Source organism: Dinoponera quadriceps, unplaced genomic scaffold (genome assembly GCF_001313825.1).
Source record: "Dinoponera quadriceps isolate SergipeBrazil2010 unplaced genomic scaffold, ASM131382v1 scaffold424, whole genome shotgun sequence".
Taxonomy (NCBI): Eukaryota; Metazoa; Arthropoda; class Insecta; order Hymenoptera; family Formicidae; genus Dinoponera; species Dinoponera quadriceps.
In genome coordinates this window covers 24,477-35,712 of record NW_014554557.1, presented here as the reverse complement: position 1 = coordinate 35,712, position 11,236 = coordinate 24,477, and the positions used below count along the sequence as shown (strand labels likewise).

At 43.4% G+C, this 11,236-nt stretch overlaps 2 non-coding genes across 2 annotated transcripts; one reads left to right on the top strand and one right to left on the bottom strand.

The window, feature by feature from the left end:
* Positions 1-1,320: 1,320 nt before the first annotated feature.
* Positions 1,321-1,393, top strand: Trnav-cac. The gene has a single exon. It is a non-coding gene; the product is annotated as a tRNA-Val (tRNA).
* Positions 1,394-1,453: 60 nt separating this feature from the next.
* On the bottom strand, positions 1,454-1,526 carry Trnav-cac. Its single transcript has one exon. It is a non-coding gene; the product is annotated as a tRNA-Val (tRNA).
* Positions 1,527-11,236: the final 9,710 nt, after the last annotated feature.

Here is an 11,236-nt window from a genome sequence, read left to right as displayed (position 1 = left end):
GAACGAAGAACCTGTCCGAATCTGTCCGAGTGATTTTCCCCCTTCGTCAGGCCACCCAGTAATCGATCGCTTACCGTGTTCGTAAACTCGAAATAGGCCGGTTTGTTCGTTCGTTCGTCGAAGCAATCTCGCCTCTTTCATCGACAGGACCTTGATCCGTTCGTCGTTCCCTATCGCGTGACGTCCAATTATGAAGTGATTCGGTACTTCTGAGGGACGGGAGTCTCGCGAGAGGGGGTACGCCCGTGGGCTTATCCGTCCTACCAGACGAGCAATTAATTCAATGACAATGATCGTCGAGCTCTTCGCGGCTAATCAACCTTTGCGACCTTTCGATCCGGAGACGAAAAGTCTCTCGAGGAAAATGTTGGTCGTCATCCGGCAACGAGATTAACGGTGTTTCTCTCTTGGATCACGATGTCCGTGACGAAAACGCTCGTGCGAATTGCATTTTGATAGAATGAGACGCTTACGAGCACTCTGTCGTGACCAATGGTCACATAGTCGACGACAAATAACGACCCGGTAATAAAGAATAGACGAGTGATTTAATTAATTTAATTAATAGACACGCGTCGAGATCGTCGAGTCTTCCTCGAATGATTTATCCTCGTTCACGTCGTCGTTATTCTCGGACGCTTAAAGCACAAAGACTGGAACGGCCGCGTTGACTCGCAGTTGAAAAAAAAATCGAGATGCGTGTGCGAGAATGGGATGGCACGACCTCGAAGGGCGCGGTCGAGTTCACACTAGACTGAAGCTGCCCTTGTGCCTAACCGGCCTTGAGACGGCTCGACCTGCCCTACCCTGGCGCGATCCGTCGCTCTCTCGCACCACATGTGCGCGGAGATCTCTCGTGTACACAAAGATCACCGTTTCCTAAGCCCACCTTCCACCTTTGTCCTCGCGCAAAATTTTTTCCATGGAATCTTATTTTTACGGGAGCGATGACTAACCACGAAACTCGTCGGTATACTTTAACACCATCGCTCATCTAAAAATCCACTCGCTACAAGCCAGCCTGCATGTTTTTATATAACAATAAATAAATAATAAATAAATAATTAATTTGTTTATGTGGATACAGAGTGAAAAAATATCGCTGTCACGAATGTGTGACGTTCATGTAGTAGTGGTAAACATGTTAAATTCGAGCAGACCCCGGTGGGACTTCGATTTATGGAAAGTGATGAAGAAAATTTGCAAATTCACGTAATTTCCGTACGTGACACGCATCGTGTGAAATTTACATCCGAGTGTTATGTATTTTTATACTCACTTGCGGGCTTGTCTACTTAAAGTAACGGTACGAGTTTCAACGTTTCCGTAGTGTAGTGGTTATCACGTGTGCTTCACACGCACAAGGTCCCCGGTTCGATCCCGGGCGGAAACAGTTCTTTTTGAGGTCTAAATTTTTGCGGACACGAGTAAAAATTTAGACCTCAAAAAGAAATGTTTCCGCCCGGGATCGAACCGGGGACCTTGTGCGTGTGAAGCACACGTGATAACCACTACACTACGGAAACGTTGAAACTCTAAGCGCTTATTCGGCTACATCCGCGGGCAGATACGTGGGCAGATTTGCCGTGTGATAAATGGGCAATGTGCCTGAAAATGTCGATAAAAGGGGTTACCGTCGACGTCACAAAGGTCAGCGCGATTAATGTATTGTTCTTCGTGAAATAATTTATCATATTACAGTCTATTACAGTCAAACGCGAGGGAAAGTTAAAGCCTCCCGAAAGAGGAGTAAAGCGATCACGATGCTGAACTCGTTGCTGGATCGCATTCGTCGCCAGCGATAGCAGCAACTTTTACTTTTACTAGAGAGAAAGTGCACGCTCGTTGCATCTCTCGCAGCTCCGTTTTTTGAATACTGTGTTTTAGCTCTCACCGCTCACACATACACACTGTCGTTCACGTTTATTTATTAAAAAAAAAAAAAGAGAAAGGACCATGAAGTTCACATCGAAGTATTTATAAAGTAAATATAAATGTGAAAATAAAATATAAAATAAATACTGTCGATGCTTCGGTGGCCGAATTAATACAGGTTCGAGTTCCGATAAAGGCAGTATTTGCAACACTTACTATAATTAGAAATCAAATTTTCTAGTTACTCTACGATGTAAAAAGATCAGTTTAGCGTGTAAAGCAGATTTTCCGCGTATGATTGTCGAACGAAAAATTTGGACGTACGTTTAATACAAGACTAACAGGTATCTTCCCACAAATATTAATATTAACTAATATTAACTGTACTGTGTTAACATTAAAATCGAATGTCCGTGTTTAGACTCTTATAAACCCAATTAATGGATATCCTTTTTTGGTTAAAAAATAAAAGACAGAGAATAAGAAGGGGAGAAGAGATAAATATTTTCGCAAATTACCAAATATCAAATCGGAGATTTCATTTAATTCGAGTATTAATTATAGCTGGGCTCGCCTACTCTAATCCTTCGACCTTTTAGCGCGCGCGCGCGGTACGATTTATATTTCGGTTGTATCTCGGGGGATCAGCCGGCTCTTTGCCCTTTCCTCGTTCGTAATTGGCATATTCGCAGCAGTCACGATCGCAGGAAATTTTCAATTCCACTTTGGCTCGTTTTGTTTCCTGGTTGCAACAACGAGAACGGCACGTTGCACCACGTCATCGATCTCGATTACATCGTTTCATCGCATTTGGGTAAGATTAAATTTCAGTTGCTTTTAACAACGTATATAGGACATTTTATTGTTTACTTAATGCCGAATTGAGATAAACTTTTACGCGATGCTAAATGCACGAGACTGTTATAAGATTCACCGCGAAGGATTTAATCTCCGGTTTAATTCTATCGCGAAAAAGTGAATTTTTTTCATACTTTGTGGAACGAAAAACCCAAAGGAACAAAAAAGCGTAAGATTTCCGATATAAAATTTTAGCACGTCGTCGACATAACTCTCGAGCATTTTTTTCGAGTCCCCTATTACGACGGGGTCCGAATAGTCGAGGCGTGGGTGACCCGTTGACCCGACGATCGGCGGAAGAAAGAGCGCAGCTCGCGAAACTCTCGCTGATCTCTTCATCTTCCTGGATTTCAACGTCGGGGGATGCTCTTAATCGGCGTAGAAATATCTCGGGGAAAGCGCGCTCTTTGCACGACCCACGGTTCGCGCGCGGTTGCATCAACGTTTACAACGAGTTTTGCGCGAGAACCAGCTCGCTCCGTAGATAAAATAATAAGCAGAACGACTCGCGAGCGCGTCCTCGGGCTTATTCGACGCGCAAAGTAGCAGATATAGCGAGCTTCTATGCGTAGTTACCATAGCAGGTGCGTACACTGAAGTTCTTCCTTGCGAGAAACCAGTTGCGTACCCTTCTAAGAGTTTATTTTGAATAACTATAGAAATTTGAAACAAAACACAAGTGTTTTCTTAAACGAAACTAAATTTTCAATTGATCTCAGTGGAGGAGCCACATTACTACTTTTGTTCCTTTTCGACTCATTATGCGGTATCGCCACATTTTGGTAAGTAACGTCCTAAGTAACAAATATTTCCTAACTTTGGATCGAGAATCGATTGAACGATACTTTGACGGGTGTAATCGTGAAATTTTCGGCTTAAAATATTGATTATTAACAATGTTATTGTACAAAGTGTAAATGAGAAGTCATAATAGCACCTTCTCCTGTATCATATACTGTATTGTAGTATCATATACTACACAATAAAAAGATTTTTATTAAATTGAACACATTTCACATTTCCCAAACGCACCAATTTTTATGTTAATTTTATACAAGTTGAACATGTTGAAAACTAATATTATATATCGAAAATTAATACAAAATTAATATCCATAATATGTTAATCGACGCGAAGTATAAAATATGTTGTTTAAATAGCTAGTGTTATCTTGCAAGTGTGACTCAACGAAAAATATTGAGAATATGTTAAATTAGCACACGGCTGTTAAAAATTTAACAAGCGAATATTTTAACAAGAACCGATTTTAACACGAGTAAAACATTTTTTTACCATGTATATACAGTATATGGTACTAAATGATTTGATCGCAGTAACCGAACGATTTAAGTTGAGACTAACCAAATCTCTACAATTGTTGCCAGATCCTCTCTTCAATGTGCGCAACTTATTTTCACGAAGGAGAACTTCACGAAGGCTGCGTATACGCAACATTCGTCACATGCGCGTCAACATTGCGAAACGCAATAACATCCCATTCTGAGAATTCCAAGTATCGCTCCGACAGTTCACCGCTCTGTTCTCATTGCATATAATTATTGCATTATCACCGTGCGATCTGCTATTTCGTTATTATTTCGCTGCCGAGTGCTTTCATCCCGGTCGTGCGATTTCGATCGCGAATCGATTAGAGTTCGCGCAATTCGGATGCTGCTTAACGCAATTCGCGGCGAACTGATTCCAAATTAATCGCGAGAGATCGCTCGGAGGAATTATCATTCGGTGTTATTCGACTCAAGGTTGCACGAGTAGCGCACACGGCCCAAGGTTACGCGATATGTGAATTACAACTCTTATCGATTCTTCGCTCGACAAGGTCAGCCGTTTATCTTCCAACGTTATTTGTATCAATGTGCCGAGCGCGTGTGGATTTCATCGCGTCTATCGAAAATGCGCGATACGCATCCGTGAAGCAGATAACGCGATCTAGAGCGTTGGCGCTGGAGAATGGTTCAATTAGCGGCTAATGAGATCGCACGTAGCGCGTTGTAACCACGTTAAGAACGGGGTAACTTTTGCTACCCGATATTCGCTTATTATCCCCTCGCACGAACGCGCCTGGCTAACACCGGGCCTGATATCTTATCTTCAATATTGGTTCGTCATTGCAAAAAGTTTCGTTACATCCGCGATAACGGTCGCATTTCACCCTGATCACTGCACCGGTCGGTATCGTCGTCGCGAAGTCTTTTTTTTCTCTCGCATTTTAAGAGCGAAGAAGAATTAGAACACGAACAGGAAGCGTCCAATTGAGCAAAGTCGCGATCATAAAAGAGAGAAGGACCGTCCCGGTTGGCGACGCGTTTCTTTTTTTCTCGAACAACGGAGCGCTCCGAAATCGTTGACGTAATCCGGCGCGGCAAAAGCGGGAGGAATAGGCGCGACCTACATATTGTTTGGGTTCGCGTTACACAACCTGCATACGACGACGCGGAGGGCGATGACCCACGTCGACGCGGAACGAACAGGGCGGCCACGTTGTGAAAGCGTGAGACGTTATCCACCACGTGGCCCACGTGAACGGCCGCTTTCGAGTTTCACGACGCGTACCAGCACGTGGGCGAGTCGCGGCCGCCGCTTCCCCGATCGTCCGTGAACGACGCGGAACATTGTAATTATCTCAGCACTGAGCTGGCGCGAGGGAGCACGGCACGTGCCAAAGGCCTCTAGCTAGGATACCGTTTCTATGTAGGATACGCGTAAGTAACGTTTATCGGCACAAATACGCGCCTTTCCGAGCCGGCGTCGCATCCTATAATCGCCAATGGCGATCTTTATATCGTTTCACTAATATTTGAACAAGCATGTAATATCGGAAGAGAGATCACACGCACTGGTAAGCCCATTTAGTTGACTCAAATCAAATTTGGATATGGATAAGCGAGTGTTTCAGTTGCGAGAATCGAAATTTGATTCTCTGAAACCAAACCTTTTTCATTTTTTCTTTATTTGTTTGAGAGAACCTGATTTTCATTCTCACAACCAAAACGTTTGTTTGCCCATATTCAAACCAAAAGAGAGGAGGGTCAGCGAAACCGTTTTTGTGCCCTCTCCCGATTTCCATTAAACAATTTTTTTTTATTGTATCATCATCATTGTGAATGTCGAAAATAATCATTGGAACGATATTGAGAAATAAGATGGGAAAATCGTCGACGGAAGACAGTAGTATGATGTAGATGGAAGGCCAGTTTTCGAGGAAACTACACACTTGTATTTTTATCGTTTTCCCACCGAATAGAGATAAAGTAAGTAGGACGGTCGATTGTACGCGTGTATAATTGGCATGTGTATACGTACGTTTGACGATGTTTAATAAGGTTAAGCGAGCGGTTCGTTCCGAGTCGTTTCGCCACTGTAGATTCCCGCGTGTAATTATTCTGGCATTGACTCCGCCACGAGTAACCGGAGCACGTGTCAAGGGCGCCGATCGATTAGGGTTCCACGCGTTGTTATTCGAGATTTTCTTCTTTGCTTCTTCAGATTCGCAACCTGTCGGCCGATCCGTTGGAATATGCGCGGGAAAATTTACGAGTTCGCAGATCGTGGATAAAGAACGGAGCTTTTATCGCGATATTATCGTTTCGATTCTCGCGGACATTGCGAACGATCGCGGTGATCCGTCCCGAGAATACGAAAATTCGTTAAGAAAAATTCATGCGTGTTCGGTTAAAACCTGCCGCATTTACTTTTCTCCATAAAGAAGATAAGAAAGCAAAAAGAAACCTGAGAAAAAATTGGGAAAAATTAGGTTTCTCTCCCGAAACTTTAAAACTATATTCGATATTAAAAATATTAGGTCACATTTTTGTTTAATTCTAAAAAGAATTTAATTAGGAAATAAAATGGTGACGTTAATCGAGTGCGTCGATATCCAATTACCGAGACGCACAATATCAAAAATGAAAGTGGCGGGAAGAAATGATGATGTGCACGTTTTTCGTAGGGAAAAGAAGGAAAGTTTATTCTTGGAGGTGCAAAGTAATCGGTACATCGGCGAGACGCGGACAACTCTCGCTGTCGGAAATCCGCGTGATCGTAATGTCTCGGTGAAAGTAGATTATACTCGTGTCTTCGCTTTTCGCTCGCGTGTCGCTATAACGCCTCCCACATCGTCAGTTTTATAGCGGCAACGATCGAAACAATCGACGGTTGGTCGACAAAAATTTGCGGCTCGAAATTTCCCCATTTCTTTCTTTTTCTTCTTCGAGAGTAAAATGGACCATATAAATACAAGGTGAAATTGAACTCCACCGACAAACTCACAGGATAGATTCTACATAAAAAAGAATAAGTAAAAAGGTCTTAGTAAATATGTCCTCAAACATTGAATTTCTGAGATGTAGTTGCCGCAATCTTAGTTGAAAAAAAATATTTATTCATCAAATCGTGTTTTATAAATAAATGACTAGACACATACTGTTGTAAAATGTTTTCAAAATGTCTGTCTCTCTCATCAATGCGCAATTGATTGACATTTGTGGAGTGAAGATGCGCGTACATGTTTGAATATTGCTTCATTTCTAACGCTACGAACGGTAATAATATCGCCACGTCACGATGAATGATTCTTCGGTTAATATTCAGAAATATCGAAGCTGCACGTTCGTGAGTCCTGGATCCTCGCGTACGTGTCTCCGAAAGGACGCATCGGTATTTTCGCGGACAGATATAAGGCTCGGTTCTTGCCAAAAGTTGCGATCGTAAACTTGCCAGCCTCTAACCGTCCATACTTTTCAGTAAATTACGCGTCGAGTGCGCGAGGCCGAGAGTGAGCGGGACGAGACCGTATTCACAAAACACGATGCACCCGCGCCTTTTTTCACCTCTTTCGACCCCCCGTCGCACGGCGGAGCACCAAAAATATCGCGAAAACACCTCGCGCACCCGAACAATGAGAAGCCACGTTTACATTCCCCGCCTGATTATTATGGCCCGATCGACCGTAGGAGCGTACTCTGAAGGGTACGCGTGGGCGAAGAGCAGCGAAAATGTGCGCGACCGAGAGGGCGCGAAAGTAGTGATGGGATCGATCGAAAGTAAGGTCGCGGCGTTTGAACGCCTACGTCGCGCCTCCTGGCCGAACGCTCGCCGGTAAAACACAGCGCGAGATCTCTCGGCTCGGCGAGTTTGGAAAAATCTCCGAAATTACCTCGAGCCATCTCGGGCCCTATCGCGACGAATCCCCGACGATCGAGACGACCATTTACGAAGGAGCTCGATCCCGTCACGCGGTGCGTACACGGCTGGCCAAACGTGTCTACGTGCAAATGTCAATGACGTCTAAAAATAACGGTCGACTCGGACCAAGAATCGTCTCTCTTCCTCTCTCTCTCTCTCTCTCTCTTTTCCAGATATACTGGAACGGTTCTATAACGTTTAACGACTGTGGATCCTAGAATCCGAAGATACGACGAAAGTGTCAAGGATCCGAGACTTTTTTCCCATCTGACCAGAGAATTAAAAACAAAATTTTGAATGTTCACAGCGCTGCCATCCAGTCACGTAAGTCACCTTTTGCCATTGTTTTTTTTTCAACAAGTCACTCAACGTAGGTCTTATAGCCACTTTTTTCCCCAAACTGCCGTTAAATTTGTCGATGTGTAAGATATATAGGCGTTCTGTAATATATTTTTTGCCGTCTCGTCTGTTGCCGATTGCTGTTCGCTAGATATCGGCTCGTATCTCAGCATCCATATTAATATCGCATTCATGTCCTTAGTCTTTCGTTATACATCTTTTGTTATACATTTTCAAACTTTCACTTCATTTTCAACTTTACATTATCTAAAGATAAACCTGGAAAGATAAGAATATCATTTTTTTGCTTCAGTGGCTTTAGTTGCTCTTAGAATTTGGCAGAAAATATCCTTCGGTCACTATTTTGATACCTGAGAGGTCTTTTTTGTCACCTTTTTTGCAAAAAGCAATCACTATCTCACTTTTTTGTTCCGATGACTGGATGGCAGCGCTGTGTTTAGCATTATAAAAGAAAAATTCCGAGCGAAATAAGCGATCGACTTTCAAATTATTTATTGGGTAGGATTATCACTGGGTAGAAATATATGAGCCAAATTATTTTGCCTGACCATTGTTACACGAGAGTCGAAAAAAAAAGCCTCTATCGCGTGAATAGAGAACGAGAGGAGCGTCGCGTCTTCGAGATACGCGTACGCGATATCAGCGCGTTCTTTCGATTAGCCTTGAAGAATTGCCGTTGGAAATCAATGCGAGTCGTATTGTTCGTTCGTTTAAACAAACGCGCCGCGCGCGCTCGTCGACCTTGGATCCGCTTTGGTTCTTTGAATTATTGGGGCAACAAACGTCGACCGATCGATTTTAATCGGCTGAATAATGCGATAACGCAATCTTGTTTCCACAAGACGGAGCCGCGTCGATTTTCGTTCCATTTAATTAACGTGATGTACGGTGCAGTAGACGCGTGCTAACGTGGAGATCCTCTCGAAATGCTGCGGGACGCGCGTACCAAACGAGTAGATGTTCATTGAGGATTTATGTTTCCCTTTAAAAAAATTATGGGCGGGAGGGGTAACTATTTCGTCGGGTCGAAAAATTTGCTGTTTTTTCAGCATCGAAAATAATTGAAATTGCTGTCTGCTTCTCTCAGCAGTTTGTATATTTAACGAAGAATACACGCTATTATTAAAGATTACGGAGATGCTGGAGATAAAACTCGGGTCTCAGTTAAAATTGTTCACAACTACGCGCAATGCCGAACGGTCGAGAGCTGCCGAGTGTCGATGTCGATTTTTAGTACAATAAAATCATCATTTCGAATAAAAAGTTTTCTTTACAAAATCCCGTCCTGAAAGGGTTAAGAATCGCCCGAAGAAGCGCTTGCGAGCCAGATACATTTTGTTTTGTTCGTTACGCGACATGCTGTTTTACTCGAAAGTACACGAAAAACAGCGCGCAGTTGGGTCAGTCTACGTAAGTTTTCATTTATAGTCGTACTATTCCGCGCACCGCGGCGCGTGGCGGCGATGATTGAAATGTTAATTTCGTTGTACACTAAAACGTGTCTGATAAGCCAAGATTTGCACAGCTACCTGCGCTTAACTGTAAACACTGCGCGGTTAGAAGTCGACGCGCGCGCATAGAGGGAGAGATCAGCCTTGATCCCTCCAACTCTGTTTATAGTTTTCTAGAGCAAAGTTCAGGCGCGCGCGAACGTGTGACGACAAAACGGAATCCGTCGATGTCGCGGATCCGCTCCTTTCAATAATCGACCTCGAGCGATCGCTTCATTATTAACCCTTTGCACTCGAGGGCTTCAAACTCTTCAAACTCAAATGCAAATAGCAAGAGCGGAATATCCTATACACAATAGTTTTTACGATTTGTCTTTGTCCTTATGTTATGAACTGAAAGTTATTTGCATTGTCTCCATAGCGGAGCCCTCGAGTGCAAAGGGTTAAGAGAGATCTAGCTGAGATTTTTCTCATTGAAATGTATCTCCCTTCTTCATCTCGTGTCATTTATATACGCGCTACCGTTACCGTGCCGCGTCGGTGATAATTAATTTCAAGTATTATCGCGGAACGAGGAACCACGCGCATCGATTAACCGGCGAGGAGTCATCGGCGGAAGTGAAGGGGGCAGATGGCCCTGAAAATGACGAAATCCAGAATTTTCAGAATATCCGACACGTGTGTGCGTACCTACCATTCCTGAGGTACTCCAGAGTCTAGTTCTCGAGGTGATTCTACATGGTGGACGCCTATCTAAAATCACTTCCCCGGCGAGACGGAGCTTCACTCGAAGTTTCCACGATTGATGGCTATCGCTTCGGTGATAAAACGACCAATATTTTTGAGAAACAATCCTTCTCTCGTGCCTTGACGAAACGTCGAACGTGGAATATACGGTGAATTTCAATAATAAAACGCCGTCGCGGTCGTCGGGTATCCGAGCCGAGTTCGCCTCGCGCGTCGGCATTCTCACTCTGAGCCTATTCGATTCGCGAACGGAACGTCCCCTTTGCCTGGGTTAGGTCACCGTAGCTTTTGTATGTCAAGGATACAAACTTTCAGTGAGAATAACATCAACGCCGCGTGGCGTGGCGCGACGCGGCTCGACTCAGCTCGTCCCGTCTCGTCCCAAAACGATAAGTTACATTTCATCGATTCTGCCTACATCAATGTAAGGTACGTTCCGTTGTATTGTTAGAACAAAGAGACATATTTCTATACGATATTGAATTATTTCGCCATATGTCGTCGAGTTCGCGTGCCTATTGCATTTGCCTATAAAGTCAAGTCGTGTTCGCCATACGTTAGGGTCGATAAATAATGTTTGATAGTAGAGGGAAAGATATAAATATGGGACGGTTTCAAGTATAACGGGTAAAACTGTAGTTTAAAATCTAAATATTGAATGAATAATCGTCAATGATGTTAGTATATATGATATATTTGACACATACCATTAGTTATTAAGACCGATATATACAACTGTTAAA